General features: G+C 53.4%; 2 long non-coding RNA genes across 2 annotated transcripts; both read left to right on the top strand.

The window, feature by feature from the left end:
* Positions 1–7,615: 7,615 nt before the first annotated feature.
* LOC123368243 lies at positions 7,616–10,246 on the top strand. The gene is made up of 5 exons (XR_006578723.1): positions 7,616–8,088; positions 8,539–8,636; positions 8,997–9,134; positions 9,616–9,695; positions 10,140–10,246. It is a non-coding gene; the product is annotated as an uncharacterized LOC123368243 (long non-coding RNA).
* Positions 10,247–11,543: 1,297 nt separating this feature from the next.
* Positions 11,544–14,969, top strand: LOC123368244. The gene is made up of 3 exons (XR_006578724.1): positions 11,544–11,970; positions 13,342–13,494; positions 14,363–14,969. It is a non-coding gene; the product is annotated as an uncharacterized LOC123368244 (long non-coding RNA).
* The last annotated feature ends 1,151 nt before the right edge of the window (positions 14,970–16,120 follow it).

The raw sequence follows: 16,120 nt of genomic DNA, 5'->3' as shown, positions 1-16,120 counted from the left end.
AATACTCTCCAGCAACCACACATCACTGAACAAATATACTAACCCAGGAACCTACCCTTGCAACAAAGCCCGATGCCAACTCTGTCCACATATCTATTCAAGTGACATCATCATAGGACCTAATCACATCAGCCACGCCATCAGAGGCTCATTCACCTGCACATCTACCAATGTGATATATGCCATCATGTGCCAGCAATGCCCCTCCGCCATGTACATTGGCCAAACCGGACAGTCTCTACACAAAAGAATTAATGGACACAAGTGTGACATCAGGAATCATAACACTCAAAAAACAGTAGAACACTTCAACCTTTCTGGTCATTCAGTGACAGACCTGCAGGTGGCAATTTTGCAACAGAAAAGCTTCAGAAACAGACTCCAAGGAGAAACTGCTGAGCTGGAATTGATATGCAAACTAGATACAATCACCTTAGGTTTAAATAGGGACTGGGAATGGCTGAGCCATTACAAACATTGAATGTATCTCCCCTTGTAAGTATTCTCACACTTCTTATCAAACTGTCTGTACTGGGCTATCTTGATTATCACTTCAAAAGTTTTTTTTCTTTACTTAATTGGCCTCTTAGAGTTGGTAGGCCAACTCCCACCTTTTCATGCTCTCTGTGTGTATATAGATCTCCTCAATATATGTTCCATTCCATGCATCCGAAGAAGTGGGCTGTAGCCCACGAAAGCTTATCTCAAATAAATTTGTTAGTCTCTAAGGTGCCAAAAGTACTCCTAATATTTGGAAAGATCATTAAGTGGTCTGCAAAGACCCTCAGCAATTTTAAAGTGGTCCACGGGAAAAAAAAGTCTGAGAGCCATTGCTCTCATTGATCATCACCTTAACAACAAAACAATGTTAGTCGGGACGACTTTAAGTGAGGAGTTACTGTATATTGACTTACAAGGCTGGGGGTGTGGCAGGACTTGGATCGGTTCTGGGCACCACCAAAAATTATTCAAACCTACTGCCCCTGCATGGGGTCATGTTGTCTTTCTCCCATGGCACCTTTAAATGGAGGGAAGAATGTGACTCATGAGTAGGAGTCTCTTCCTGGCTTCCAAATAACCAGTGATGACCTGTGCCTGCCTATAGTGGGGATGGGAGGTGGGGGACAGAGTGAGGGCAGCTGGCTTCAGCAGTGTTACTGAGCATGCTAAGTCCATGTCAGCATGCTGAGTACAAACCTAGCAGCATCTCGGGGGGAGGGTGGAGGATGTGACATTAGATGCCTCCGCCGATAACCCTCCTGCAGTAACACAAGTGTGCACTCAGGGGAATGCTGTGCTGCAGTGTACATACCCTGCAAGATATGCACTGGAAGCGGGAAAGGAAATAATACTGCTTTTAGCACGGGAGTCTAGGCAAGAAGGAAGAGAAGCTGGAAATTCTCATTGAGGAGGGGAAAGTGGATAGAACGGGGAAACCTAGTGGGACGATGTGTATTACTGGAATGTTAGTGTCACTGGTTACAACCCGACTAGGAAGGGGAGAGATGATTACAGTGGTGGGCTCAGAGGCACTTGACATTAGACACGTCATTACCTGTTGAAAGTTCTTGGTTCTAGAGAACCCCAGGACCTCAAATGAACAGGGCTCAACCTGCTAACTAACATGACCTAGCAGAGGAATAAATGGGTGGCTGGTACAGTTCACTGAATCCAAACCAGAGAAGGTTCAGTTTCTCCTTTAGCACATGTTTGTGGCTTGTGGGAAGACAATTGGGTTTGCATGGGGGACTTCCTATTTGGAGACAGATGGGTGAGGTCTCAAGTAGCCATTGGTAAATCATCCTTGGAGATTTAAAAAAATGACAGATACTTTTCTAAGCCTCTATTGTGGGTCTCATTGTGGTGGGTAAAGATGAACTGATCACTAGCCTGCATGTTAACCGTTGCTCTAGGGCCAGTGATCGTGACTTGATTGTATTCAGTAAGGACCAATAGAGGACAGCTCCAAGCAGCCATATTTACATTTCGTGCATCGAAAGGGCTAACTTTTCAAACAGCTCTCTCCTTCTTGGGGTGGAAGCTGCCTCCTCTCCTGACTTGGCCCTCCAGCCCAGTCACTTCCAAACTTCTCACCTTCCAGGGTCGTCTAGAAATAAAAGCCAAGGAATCAACACCCAACAAGGGCTAGTAGGTGTGAGGGGGAAATGCCTCCTGTGACAAAGTGGGGGGTTTTCTTGGTTTTTCCGTGTTTTCCAGTGAGTTGCATGCAGAGGGAGTGGGACTCAGTGTCCCCGGGTGTTACTGGTTTAACAAGAGGAGGGGAGAGGGAGTTTGTTGTTACAGAGGACCGGAGAGGGAACTTGGGACCCCAGCTGATGGCCTGGAGGATGGATACTCCAATGACTGGTGACATGGTGACCCGGAGACGCAGCTCAGGAGTCACAGCTGGTTCTGGCCAGTGGGAGGACAATGGGCTGCGAAGAGAGGACCCCGGTGACCTAAGCAGCTGGTTCCAGCCAGAGGGGGCCAGAGGAGGGCTGAGAGGAGAGGAGGCTCAGGCCACCCTTTTTACAACCCTGTTTACCTGGAGAGAAGAAAATGGAGAGAGGCGGGGATGGGGGCTGGGAATATCAGGTGCCCAGCTGGGAAGCAGGGGGGCTCTGGGCTGGAGAGGGGGAGCAGGCAGAGCCCACCAGGATGCAGGGGGACTAGGATGTGCTGTGCTGAGGGAGGCCAGGCTTGAGGCCCTGAGAGTTTCCTGCACTGTGTTCAACCCTCAATAAACCCTCCTGTTTTACTCTGGCTGGGATTCGCTCCGGTCTAGAGAACAGGGTTGCATCAACCCCTTCGGGGGTGGAGGCCCCGGGGAGTCCAGAGCGAGTGGACTCCCTGAGGGGGCCCACAGTGAGAAACAGGTGTGCTAAGGCCCAGAGAGATGCAGCTCCAGGAGGTGGAGGGGCCTGACCCCGAGAGGGTGGATCCCCAAGAAAGGCTGTCACACTGGAAGGGGCACCCCCCATGGACCGCACGGGGCCATGAGTTGGCACGATCTGTGAGTTCGTGACACCTCCCTCTCTGGGTATAACAGATGCACGTCCTCTCTTCCCTCAGGGAGGGACCTTAAGGGAGTTGCTGAGGGACAGAGCCAGCCTTCCCTCAGGACCCTCCAGATAAAGGACCTTCTTCTTGCCAGGTCTGCCCACAAATGAGCTGTTTTGCTTCCTTTGAAATCCTCCCTCTGGTCTGTGCTTACACTGTAGCTGTGTTCGGGTGGGGCTGGCTGAGGCCAGAGCAGCTCCTTAACCCCTTGTTGCCCAGTGTGAGATTTGTATTCCTCATCACAAGTCCAAACAGAGAGGAAACAACCTTGAAGGTACAGCTTTCCATAATGTTAATGGCTAACAAGCCTAGCAGGCCTGAGGGTCTATTTTTGCAAGTCGCGCTTTTTGTTCTATTGGGTACTTTTATCTAATTCTTCAGATGTATTATTTGAGTAGCAAATTATTACCGCAACTGGCAGCAACAATATGAATTTTGAATCCTTAATTTTATCCTGGTTTCTCTTTAACTCCTTGGATAGTGACTTTAGATGATGCTTCATGCATCAAACATTCTTTTGCCCTGTGTCATCCTGGCATATGTGTTGCTGGGTTTGGGAGGAGGGTTAGAGAGAATCCATTCTGCCGGAATAGGGGCTGGAATAGGGGCTGCAACCTGGCACACTCTAGATAAATGTGCACCAGGGTTTCTTTTTGACCATGAGCGAATCTCTTTGCTTCTGTGTGCCTCAGTTTCCACAACTATCAAATAAAGCTAATCAAGGTTCTGTTTTTTCTCTCTTCTACTTTGCAAGGCGGGAAACTTAGATACATTTGGGGCCCGGCTACACTACCGGTCTAGAGTGTCTTTGTAAGCTGATGACCCCCAGCTCTTGTTCAGAAACTATGGATAACACAAGCTCCTAACTTTGTTCTGTGCTTAGCCCCTATGGAACAGCTGGGCTGGACAGCCTTTTCTCGCTGGGCTGTGAGGAGCAGGTTTTGGGTACTAGGGACATGAAGAGGCTCTCAAGGACTAATTCTTGAAAATAAATATCAATGAACTGCCGCACAATATAAAATCACTGCCGCTAACATTGGTGGGTGATCAAATACTAGCAGAGTGGTAATTAATGCTGAGGACAGGGCAGTGACACAGAGCAATGGGATCCCTTGATAAGCTGGCCCCAGTGAAAGAAAACAAGTTTGAAAAGAACCAAATGAAAGGTCCTCTACCTAGCAACAAAGCATGCAGGCCACACCTACACAATGGGAAAGTGTCTCCTGGAAAGCACTAACCATGAAGAGGATTTAGGGGCCATGCTGGGTAAGCCATTAAATATGAGCACCCAGTGTGATGCTGTGGTGAACAGGGCTAACACCATCATTAGATGTATGAAAAGAGCAGTGAGTAGCATAGGGAGGTGACACACCATCGGTAAGACTGATCTTGGAATACTGCATCCAGTTTTGGCATCCACCTTTGAAAAAGATTTTGAAATATTGGAGATGGGGCAGCAAAAAGCAATGAAACATTTTGAGGGCTGGAGACAAATGCCTGCTAGTGAGCTATTGAAGAGCTCAGCATGTTTAGATGATCAAAAAGATCGGGAGGTGATGTCATTGAAGTGTTGAAGTGACTTCATGGAGAGAAAAGATTGGGTATTATAGAGCTCATTAATCTAGCAGAGAAAAGCAGAACAATACCCAGTGGCTGGAAACTCAAAAGAGACCAATTCATATTAGAAATATGACACAAATATTCAACAGTGAGGATGAATCACCAAAGGAAGAAGCTAGAAAGGGAATTGATGGGAATTCCCCATTTCTTGGTGTCTTCTAATGAAGACTAGGAGCCTTTCTGGAATTGTTTAGTGAAAAACTAGTTACTATTCTATCCAGAAAGCATGCGCTATGCAGGGTGTCAGATTACATGCTCTAATTCTCAATTCTGTCTATAAAGTCTGCTAATTTATGAACAATTGAGCGTAGTATGGGGAAGAGCGTCTCGTGTTCTACTGTGTAGTCAGTGTCATCCCCACAATGAAGAGTCACTGAGTGGGGTGATCCAGGGGAAGCAGCTCAAACATCCAATGTGGCTGGACAGGGGCAGGGCATCAGCACTGCAGGGGAAGGGTGGGTGTGGCAGTGACATCACAAGTGCCTTTGGCAGGACCTCAGCCTATTGGACAAAGGTGGTGGGGAGGTGATGATCTCACAGAGAGATCTTGACATCAGCCAGGCAGGACAGGGGTGCAGGACAGGGGCAACCTTGGAGATCCCTGTGGCTTTGCTTCAGCATGTCTCCTTCTCGAGGTCTCTCCTTGAGGACTGAGAGAGAATTCACTTTCCCGTACGTGAGCGCAAGGAGGACCCTCTTCGGAGTTTTCTCCTTTTCCTTGATTGATTTTGCCACAAAACAGAGGTAAGAGCCTCCAAGAGTTTAGAACCTGTTCAGTCTGATCCATCAGGTGCCAGCTGATTTTTAGAAAAGGAAAACACTAGATTGTGAGGGCAGTATTTTATTTCCGACCTAGGACTTTGTCCCTTAGAATCACTGGGGACCTTGGGGTTTCTCCTTTTTGTTTTCCCTTTTCCTCTGTCCCTCCTACCTTTCTCTTCTTGCTTCCTTTGTCCTTTCACTCTGCTCTCCTCCGACCACCAGGAGCTCTGTGTGCACTGTGGGGGTCGGAGGCTTGTGGGAGGCTCTCACAGAGAGGTAAGACTGGAATAGTGCTCTGAGAGTGATCTAATTTTCTAGATCACCGTGTCTCCTCTTTGTGTTCGACGAGACAGTTTAATGCACTGTGACAAAGAGGAGATGCTCTTGTTTTGCAAACAAATATTTTTGCAAAGAATTGTCATCCTACTTGTTATGATTTCAAGAAACAAAGTGGTTTAGTCATTCAGATTTGGATTTTCTGACAGAAAACGGTTTCCATGAAAATTTTCACCCCTTCTTTCCTGGGCTCTATCCCTTCCTCCATGGGGGTTGTTGTCTGTTAGTTAGAACAGGAGTCAGGACTGTTGGCTTCTCTTTCTGGCTCTGTCACCGCTTTGCTGTGGACTCCTTGGGTAGGTCCAATGGGAATAGAGTCAATTCTCTAACTGCAGGCAGAAGTGAGCCTGGGTGAGAAGGGATGCTCAAGCTGTCTGCGGAGGAGAAAGGGATGTTTCGAGGTGGTGAACGTCAAAAATTCTAAATTTTGCTAAAATGGCTAGTGTAGAGAAACAAGAAAGAGTTGGGGCCAAACTTGAACCATTGTCTTTTTTAAAGCCCATTCAGGGATGTGAGTGCCAGAAAGCCATAGAGAGGGGGAGCAACTTGCCCAGTCCCAAAGATCAATAGGCAGCAATGGAAGCAGGAGTGACACGTCCTCTCAAAGGCAGGGGGACCGGACATTAGGGCCTGGTTGCAATTGCCAGCTGTGGGAGGGAGTGTGCAGCAGCGGTTAGTGAAGGGGTCCATCCATGGCTCTGACACTCGGTGTGACCCTGAGCTGGTTGCTGAGGCCCCTTTGCCATCAGTAGGATTGGGGGTCCCATCGCTACAGACCAGAGGGGTTGGGAGGCTCCAGGAAGGTGTGTAAAGGGCTGGGATGTCAGGATTCTGGAGCCGCTGTCTCCTCCACACTAGGGCAGTGTTATGCACCCCACTGCTGCTGGCTGACTTTCTCTGTCCCCTGGCAGTAAGACAGACTCTTGTTTTCACAGCCAGTCGATCGCCCTAGAGTCATCACCCTGCCTGCTGGCTGGGCAGGTTACTCCTCAGGTTACCACCCTCCTCAGGTTACCTGCCTTGGGCTTGGAGAGTGAGGAGGAGGGTGAGGGACATCTGCTGACCCTGAACATCCGCGAGCCATCAGACCATCTCCTAGAGCAAGTGAGTGGCATTAGGGTTCCTCGGTGGCTTCCCCCATCTGTCTGGAGAGAGGGGGAGAGAACCTCTCAGAAGGGGGATTTCATTTGCAAGAGCCCCCTCATTCTCAGACTGGGCGGGAGCCTCTCCAGAGCCGTCTCCAGAGTGTTTGGAAAGGTGCCAGCAATGGGGCTCCCAGCCCTTCCCTTGTGGGACACTGTTCCCCAGGCTGAGAGTCTCTGAGCTGGGCCAGACCCTGTCAGCTGCTGAGCATGGGAATTAATGGGGAATGAGGAGGAAGGGCCCTGGTCTTCCTGTGCCTAGGGTCTTTGTGACTTTGACCTGGGGAATGGTTTCCCAGGAGAAGTCCGGACTCCTGGGTTCTGTTCCTTCTCTAGCCTGGGCGGGGGAGTGTGGCCTGGGATGACAGGAGGGGGCTGCTTGTCCAGAGTAACCAATGGTTTTGGGACTGATCCCATTGTTCTGAAAGGATGAGACATCCTGGATATTGCAGCAGCAGCAGCAGGGATTACGAGGGGGAATATCGGGAGCAGATCAAGTAATGAACTCCTGCCAGTGTGTGTAGCTTGCACTCCCTGCACTCCTGTGGGGGGAGAAGGGGCTGCTCTGGTTGGAGCAGGGATGAGGAGGGAGCGAAAAGGCCCATGAGTGAAAGGCTGCCTTGAGCCCAGACTCACACCTGCTCCCCGCTTGATTCCAGGATGGCCAGGCTCCTGAGGATGCTCAGGAAGAAGGCTCTGCAGGTGGCTCCAGAGCCTGAGGGAAGCAGCTGCCATCTTCCCAAGGGGCAGAGCAACCTCTCCATCCCCGCGGGCGGGGAAGCAGCTCCCATCCAGGCCAGAAGGCGGAAGTGCCCAGCCTTCTGGTGAACAAAACCAGCTCCCGGCGCAGGCGCCAAGCTGGGAGAGGCCCTGACCAGGTGCAGATGGAGCTGGCTCAGGATGCGGTTTCGAAGACAGGACCCAGCCCAGGAGGGATACGGGGCAGGGAGGCTCTGGGGCTTGTTGTGTGGGCAGCAGCGGCCTCAGGAGCCCAGCCCTCATTCCCAACAGGAGGCATCGCCCTGCCCAGTCACTGAGGACCTTCCAGCCCCCTCAGGCCAGGATGTGGAAGATCCCTGTCCCAGCACCAGCAGCTCAGCATGGCACAGCAGCAGCGCCTGGGACTCTGGCAGCAGCAACGCTGATGGACGCTGCTGCTTTGTTCCAGGTGAGGAGCCAGGCTGGGCTCAGGGAGAGGTGAGGACGGGGATGTGAACACCCTGGGCCCAGACACACTCCCAGTGGTGGGAGGGGGGTCCCCAGCCCAGGTGTCTGGCCTGAGCCATGTGAACCCCACTGACACCAGCAGCAGTCACCCAGCTGCCCCTGCAGCAAGGGGAACTGGGGTTGGGGAGCATCAAGAGCTGCTGCCACTTTGTCCCTTGATGCTCTGGGGCTGGGGGAGGAGGCACCTCCCATGGAGTCCTGGACAGTGGAAGGGGGGCTCTCTGCTCTGGGCTTCTAAAGCTGTTGGGGGCTGAAGGCATCCCTGAGAGGGAGGTGTGGGGCCCGATCTGCCTTGGGTGCCTGAGGTGGGATCCTGCTCTCCCCACCACGCCCCTGTCCTTCCCCCAAGGGGCAGCAGGCATCACCCTGTTTCCTTCTCTCCCTGGTGCAGGGACCACCAGAGATTCAGAGGAGGAGGAATGGCTGGACATGTCCACAGATGAAGATGCTCTCATGGTCATCAGAGAGCAGCTCCAGTGCAGGGAAAAGGTACAAATGTTCCCCACCTGGGCTGGAACCAAGATTGTCCTGTCCCTTCCCAGCATCCCCACCCCCTACCGAGGGTCTTGTCCCTGATGATTCACCACCCCTAATGCGGCCCTTTTACATCCATGCTGTGGGACCCCCAAGATGGGGGTGTTTGTCCCACAACGGCCGAGGTCTTCTCCCCCTACAGGCACTGTCCCTGTTCCTGATCCTGCTTGTGTAGGAGTGGTGGGGGATTTGGACAATAGGCAGGTCCCCACAATCTCCCATAGAGGCCTGAGCCCTGGAGCTGGTGTGGGTGGGGCAGGATGGTCCCTAGCTAACAAGTTCTCTCTCGCTATACCCCACTCCTGGTGGGTACAGGATGAGGGGAAGCAGCTCATGTTCCTGATGGCCATCGACCCCGCGTGTCTTGCTGCACAGAACAGAGGGCAGGACACGCTGGAGCCGCGCTGGAGCCGCGCTGCTGCAAGGCAGCTGTGGTGGAGAGGATTGTGATGAGTGAGACACGTCATACGGCAGCTGGAGGGAGGAGAGAGACATGGGATTGGCAGGGGTATCGCCGGGCTAATGGGAGGGGGCTGGGTGGTGTTGGAGTGGGCAGCAGAGGGCAGGGATTGCTGCGGCTGAAGGCTGGGGAGAAGAGAAGGGAGTAATTGTGAGATTGGGCAGTGGGGGAATTGTGGGGCAGGAGGGCAGCTGAGACTGGAGGACAAGGAATGACATGGTCCCAGCTCGGTAGTTGGGATGGTGCTGAATGGGGGCAGTTTTGACAGGGAGGAGGAAAGAAGGGGATTGGGACTGAGCTGGGCAGGAATCCTGGAAGGGGGACAAGTTTGATGGGCAGGAAGAAATGGGAGGAGCAGGAGGTAGTGGGGGATCCTGCTGGCCATGTGGGGCACTGGCTGTGTAATCTCCTCTTTGGGAGGTGTCAGTAGGGCCCGAATCTCTCACACTCCTTTGTCTCCTTTGCGTCTCACAGGAGCTCATTGAGGAGCTTCCTAAAGACTCTCCACCCAGCGCCATCTGCGCCAACTCCCTGGTTGCAGTGGGCAACCTCAGGTACCGAGACAGCCCCTTCCCCCTCCCCCCTCCCTCTGGCTCCCCTAACCCCAGTGCTGCTCAGGCCCAAGGCTGGGAGTCACTGTCCCTCCCACTCCCAGGTCACCTCCCAGGAGTGGCTCCTCTGGCAGAGCTGGTGGGGTGGGAAGGTTCACTCTCTCCTGGCTGGGCTGTTCTTTTCACTCCACTAACATTCCAGGGGCCTTGGGGAGGGGCTCACTCCCGGGCTCAGATACAGGAGGGGCAGCAGGCTCAAGGGAACAGGCGCTATTCCTGTCCTGCCACTGTCTGTCTGCGACGCCTTGGCCTTGTCATTCCCTAGTTCAGGGCCTCAATTTCCATTCTCGCCAGCCTGGGCCTATATCCCTGTGGTTTCGTGTCCGTGTTGGCGACAGTCCCACCCCCGTACTGCACAGTCTAATACCAGCGCCTCTCTCTTGCCAGCATCATGAAACCTGCCCTTGAGCCAGACCTAGAGACCCAACTCTTGCGAGCTGCCCTTCGCTGCGTTTTCACCCTGGGCACGGAGAAGGACACCATCAATAGCCAGGTACATCCTCCTCCTCTATCCTCCTCCCAGGGCCGGCTCCAGACCCCAGTGCACCAAGCGCGTGCTTGGGGCAGCGTCCCGCGGGAGGGCGGCAGGCAGCTGCAGTGGACCTGGAGCCGTGGGACCAGCGATCGCCAGAGCGCCCCCCGCGGCGTGCCGCCTTGCTTGGGGTGGCCGAAATCCTAGAGCTGCCCCTGCCTCCTCCTCTTCCAGAGTGGTCCTTGGTCCCTGCTCTTTTGATTCACAGGAGCTCCAACTTTAGGGGTGGGGTAGGCAGAGATGGAACAAGCTGCAGGGTTGGATCCTTCTCTCCAGAGGATTATCCCTCCCTGGGGGATTTCTTTCTTTCTTTCTTTCTTTCTTTCTTTCTTTCTTTCTTTCTTTCTTTCTTTCTTATGCCATGTTTTGCCCAGCAGCCCAGCTTCCATCCATAGCAATTTGGCTGTTTCATACTCTTCTGCCTACAAGGCCCTCTGCAGAGACCTGCTAAGCTCATGGATCAAAGATCCAGGTGTCATCAATCCTTGCTAATTGCCTGCACTGGGATGTGAATGAGAGAGGCCAGGATATGTGTTTGAGAGTCTCCCCAGTGCTTCCCAGAGACCCCTCTTCCCATCCTGTGGCAGGTGTAGGCCCAGTTTCCCTAACTCTGACCCATGCTTTGCAGGCTCTGCACAAAGTCATGCCAGAGCTCCTGGATGCCATGCTGGGGAACCTGCTGGCAGAGTCCCCAGACACGGACAGGCTCCACTACATCTTGGAGGTGAGTCCCATAAGGAGGGGTGGGAACCAAATTTACCTTAACTCTTTGGGGGATTGGTAAGGAGAGACTGGAAGATCCATTTTCTACTCTCTCCTCCTCGCTGGGTCCCTAGTGGGGCGTCCTTATTGGGGTGGTCAGTGCCATGGAGTGTCAGGTCCTGTTTTCTTGAGGGACAGAGGAAGAATCTGGAACTTCAAGCCAGAGCTCTGCCTGGTTCTTTTGAGCACTAACCATGGGGCCCCTGGTTGCCTTGGGGAGTTAGAATCTGAAAACCCACCCTTCCCCCACCCCGCCCCCCCAACACACACCCCCCATGAGATTCCAGAGATGGTTCTCAGAGAAGAGGCACATGCTCCTTCCTAGAGAAACAGGAGGACCCCAGGGAATCAGCCCTTCTCTCTGATATGCTCTGAAATTCCTGTGGGGATTGTGCACTCAGTGACTCCCTACATGCCAGCAAGGAAACTGCTGATGGAGTTTCCTCTCCTCTCCCTTCCATTAGATCTCAGCAGAGTTCCCTAGGATGGATCACCACGTGGCCCAGCTGGCTCTGTTTGTCAGTGACCCAGACAAGGACATCAGCTGGCAGGCCAGGGAGGGGACTTACCGGCTGTACCAGCTGCTGCTCCAACAGAGGAGTAAGAAACCCGCTGGCACACGGAACCCAATAGGGGACTGAGAGTGACCACAGGTGGATAATGGAACCCCAGACAATTTCTCTCAGCCTGACCCCAGCTGGAGGACAAGTCTCTCTCTGCCTATGTTCTTCTCCACTCCACTGTGAAGCCACCAATGGGATTGGAAGGACACAGAAATTGCAACCAGAAGGATCATAAGTGTCTCTCTCTCTCTCTCTTTTTCTTCTAGGGCTGACCATACACAAGGCAGAAGATCTGTGGTGCCACGACTGGCCCCGGGACAGCAGGCTTCTGGGCTATAAGAACACAGTCAGGGTGGGGGAGGTAAGGACACTGTGGCAGGGCATGAGACAGCTCAGGGAGTGGGGCTGGCGGGGTCACTGCAGTGGATGCCTCCTGGAGACAGGACAAGAGCCCACTCCTTATTTCCAGCTCAGAGTTCCTCATCCAGCACCCTGTGGGACAGGCTGGTGCTAAAGGTCCCACATTGGAACCTCGCTAGTTGCCGTGATTTGAGTGTCTGACATGGAGCCATTGCTACATGGCTGATCCCCAAGTGTCCGAGAGGAGAGCAATGGGTCAGTCAGGCACTATTGCTTGATGAGACCCTTGTTTAATTCCCTGCACTCTGTAGAAGCAGAGAAAGGAGGTGGGGTTTGCCCAATTCCATTGCCAGTCAGGAAGCAGAATGCCCCAACCTGGGCACTGAGTAGAGGACACAGTGAGCTCCAGAGTCAATATGGACCACATGCGCCCCCCTCATGTCTCCAGACCCGGCCAGGGAATGGCAGAGTATCTGGACCTCAGCCACTGTTCCAAAGAAGCACATTGTCACTGAGCCAAGTTGCAGCTACTTGCTGCACAAGTAGAAAATCAAAGACCCCTCCCCTCTCCCACCGCCCTGTCTCAGAACTGTGGGGAGAACATCCAAACCTTGGAAGACACCATAACCCAGTGCCCCCAGATTGGAGTCAAAGGTGAAATGGGTGATTTCCACAACCTCACAAAGGAGGCCTTGGAATGGCTCCTAGATCTACAAGTGCATCTACAGAATGCTGCTCTATAGACGCCACGTGAGAAAGACTGTGTGAGCTTATCTTGCCTCCCACAAGCTGAATTGCTGCAGCAGAAGAAAAGTTTCCTAGGAGGGTCTGTGATGGGGACAGGGACATGAGTCTCCTTATCCTTGTCAGGTTGTAGATTGGGGTCTCTTTGGAAGAAACCAAAGAGCTGCAGTGGCCTTACCCAGAAATCACTAATTTAGGGGGAATAGACCTTTGGTCTGTCAGCTCCAACCCCCTCCCCCACATGCACACTCCTCTAGCCACTGAGGTGCAGGAGATCTCTCTGCTGGAAGCAATACAGGGTCCCCTATCATCTCTGTGCACTGCACAGCAGAGTGGGCCCTGCTCCCCCACATTAGAGATCCATTTCCAGCCCATCATGGCCCCTGCGATCAATTGCCCTCCAGAAAGAGCCACTGGAGGCTTTGGTCCCTAAGCATCTGCCACCTTTTAATCAAGGGGCTACCCTGAGCCATGGGACCCTGAAAGCCTCCTGGGGAATGAACTGCCTTGGCTACAGCAGCTCTCTTACCCTTCCTTTGGGGCACCAGACGCTGAGGCCATTCTATCTCCAGGACTTGGAGGCTGGCTCTGGGCAATCTACTAAAGACTCGTGTCCTGTTGGTTTTAGGTCTTTGGAAAATTCTTTTCTGAGGGGCAGAGAAAATTCTTCCTCCAGACAGCAATGCTGGCGATCCATGACCCCCTGCTCCGTGTCAGCCAGGCTGGGCTGCTCCTCACATACTCCATCCTGGGGGAAGCCCAGCAGCGGATGGGGGACAAGGTAAGCAGCTGCATTAGACTCAGGAGATTGGGGCGGGGCCCAGGCCTCATTCCCATCCTATCACCATTCGCTGGCCTGGGAGCAAGGAGCCTAGTGGGGACTTCTGGACTTCTGTTCTTAGGATGTGATGTTCTGCTGTCACTCCTGGGAAGGGCAGGAGAGTCCCCTAAGTGCCCTCTGTGAACCTTTCCTGCCCCACAGAGCTGCATCCATTTCCCCATGGCCTAGTGTCCATGTCACCCGAGCCAGCACCCGGAGCTGCTCCCATCACTGGCAGCCTGGGAGGCCAAGGACTGATGGGTGATGGCGACTGGCCAGGCAGTTCCACATGAGTGGGGGAAGCTTGTCCTGCTGCTGGCAGGGCTGGACCCGCTCTAGAGAGAACAGGAGGATTCAGGCAGCAGGGGCTGCTGACCTGCCCCGTTCACCAGGGCTGCCATCCTGTGGCTTCAGCATTTGTCATTGGAGTGACTTGGGGAAAGGTCTCAACCTCCCCACATCCCACTTCACTGCTGTCAGAATCCCTCCTGCCCCCCTCCCTGCCCTACCTGGGTGGGGATGGAGGTAGGGGTGGAGGAGAGGGTTCTACAAACTTGAGCAGTGCCCCAGGTGGGTTGGAGGTGCAACAGCTGTCAGGGGCACTGAGGGGGAGGTGGCAGGAGCTAACCCTACAAGGAGGGGGGTTGGCAGTGGAGGTCACTAGAGAGGACAACAAGCCTCCATCCTGCGGATCAGGAGGGTGAATCCTCCACTGAGACATGAGGAGCTGTTGGGTGGAAATGGTGCTGGTTCCCAGGTGCCCTTAATCCTCCCTGGGCAGATTTCTGGGCAGTGTCTCAGTCTCTGACATGTTCTCATTCCCCTGCAGCTGGAGGATGTCACAGCCAAGGTGATGTGTCAGCTGCGCATCATCCGGCACTTGCACCAGGTGCCCAGGCGCTGCAAGGGCTGCTCCTCATCTGATGCCCTTAAAGGTTCCCCTCCCATGTTCAGCAACTCCCACTCCCTGCTGCAGGTACTCCTCAGTCTCACTGTAAATGGGGGGCTAGTGGAAGAGGAAATGGAGGCCCCTGTCACTGACAGAAACTCTCTCCCCTCTCTGTGGACCAGGGTCCTTCCCTCTGACCCCAAACTTCCTTCATCTGGGGCAGGAGCTCTTCCCCTCACTCCCATACCCCTCCCCTCTTTCCTTGCTCTGACCCCCATCCCATTCCCCATGCTCCCACGCAGAGCTCTCCCTGCCCCATATGGCGCAGAAGGACCTTTGTGTCAGGGCTACAGACTGCCTGCCCAACTGAAGCTCAGGAAGCTCCACATTTGAGGAGGTGAGGATGGGACAGAGGCTCAGGGCCTGCTTCACCTCCTGCCCTTTATTCTTCCTTTGGCCCTTCTATGGGCTCTCAGAGGGTGACATGAATAGGAACCTCCCCCCCACTTGCCTTCTAGGCCCTGGGGTGTGTGACAGCCTCCCAGATGGGTGCAGTCAGAAGCTGAGCCACCCCAGGGAGCAGTGGGGACAGGTCACCTTGTCCTAACAGGGAGTTTCGCAAGGGAGTTCTTCAGGTGAAGGAGGAGCTAATACAGCATCTGTGGGGTAAGTGACTGTCTGTAGTGTGTGTTTGTTTGTGTTTGCGGGTTACTTGCTGTGTGCTGAGCTTGTGTTTGTCAGTCTGTTTGTTTGTTTGGTTGTTTGAGGGACCGTGTGCTCTGGCTGGCAGTTGGAGGCAGGTTTGAAAGCTCGAAGCCTCTGGTAATTGGCTGAGCCTTAATCAGTGGGCGGGGCGTTCACTCAGGCCAGGGCTTTATAAAGCCGCGCACAAGCGACCAGGGAGCTTTGCGAACAGGGGCTGCTAACAGGGAGTTTCGCAAGGGGAGTGGGAAGGGAGCGGGAGTCCCTCGCCAGCCGTAACCCCTTTACTGTGCCCCCCCCCTAAAACCCTAAAACCTGTAAACCGAACCACATTCCAAAACTCCTTTCTGTAAACCACCCTTCCACTAACTAGGAGACAATGCAGGCAGAAGCCCAGCAGCAGAGTGGGGGCTATCCAGTTTATTGCACTGAGTGTAGCATGTATGATTACCTGCCCTGTGGGCGGGTGGCATATGTGTGAAGTCGGTGCAAGGAGCTCCTGGCCCTCAGAGACCATGTACGGACTTTGGAGGCCAGGGTGGCGGAACTGGAGGAGCTAAGAGAGGGGAGAAGTATGTTGATGAGGCTTTCCGGGACAATGTAGAATTGTCCCACCTCCGCTTAGACAGCTCCTGTGCTGTTGAGGAGGAAGAACGGCCCAGGGAAGTAGATCAGTCGATGGGAGCAGAAGGAAACCTTCCCATAGTTGGGACCCTCCTTCCAGATGGTGCTGGGGTTGCCTCTCCGGGGGAGAGAACTCCTGTTTCTAGGAAAAGGCAGGTGTTAGTAATGGGAGATTCGATTATTAAAAATGTAGATAGCTGGGTCTGTGATGACCGGGAGAACCGTATGGTGATTTGTCTGCCTGGTGCGAAGGTTGCGGATCTCTCGAGGCATCTAGATAGACATGTGTAGTGCTGGAGAGGAGCCGGTGGTCGTGGTACATGTAGGTACCAATGACATAGGGAAGAGTAGGAGAGATGTCCTGGAAGCCAA

This window comes from Mauremys mutica, chromosome 4, assembly GCF_020497125.1.
Source record: "Mauremys mutica isolate MM-2020 ecotype Southern chromosome 4, ASM2049712v1, whole genome shotgun sequence".
Classification (NCBI taxonomy): domain Eukaryota; kingdom Metazoa; phylum Chordata; order Testudines; family Geoemydidae; genus Mauremys; species Mauremys mutica.
Note: the sequence above shows the minus strand (reverse complement) of the source record. Positions and strands in the feature narration are given on the sequence as shown.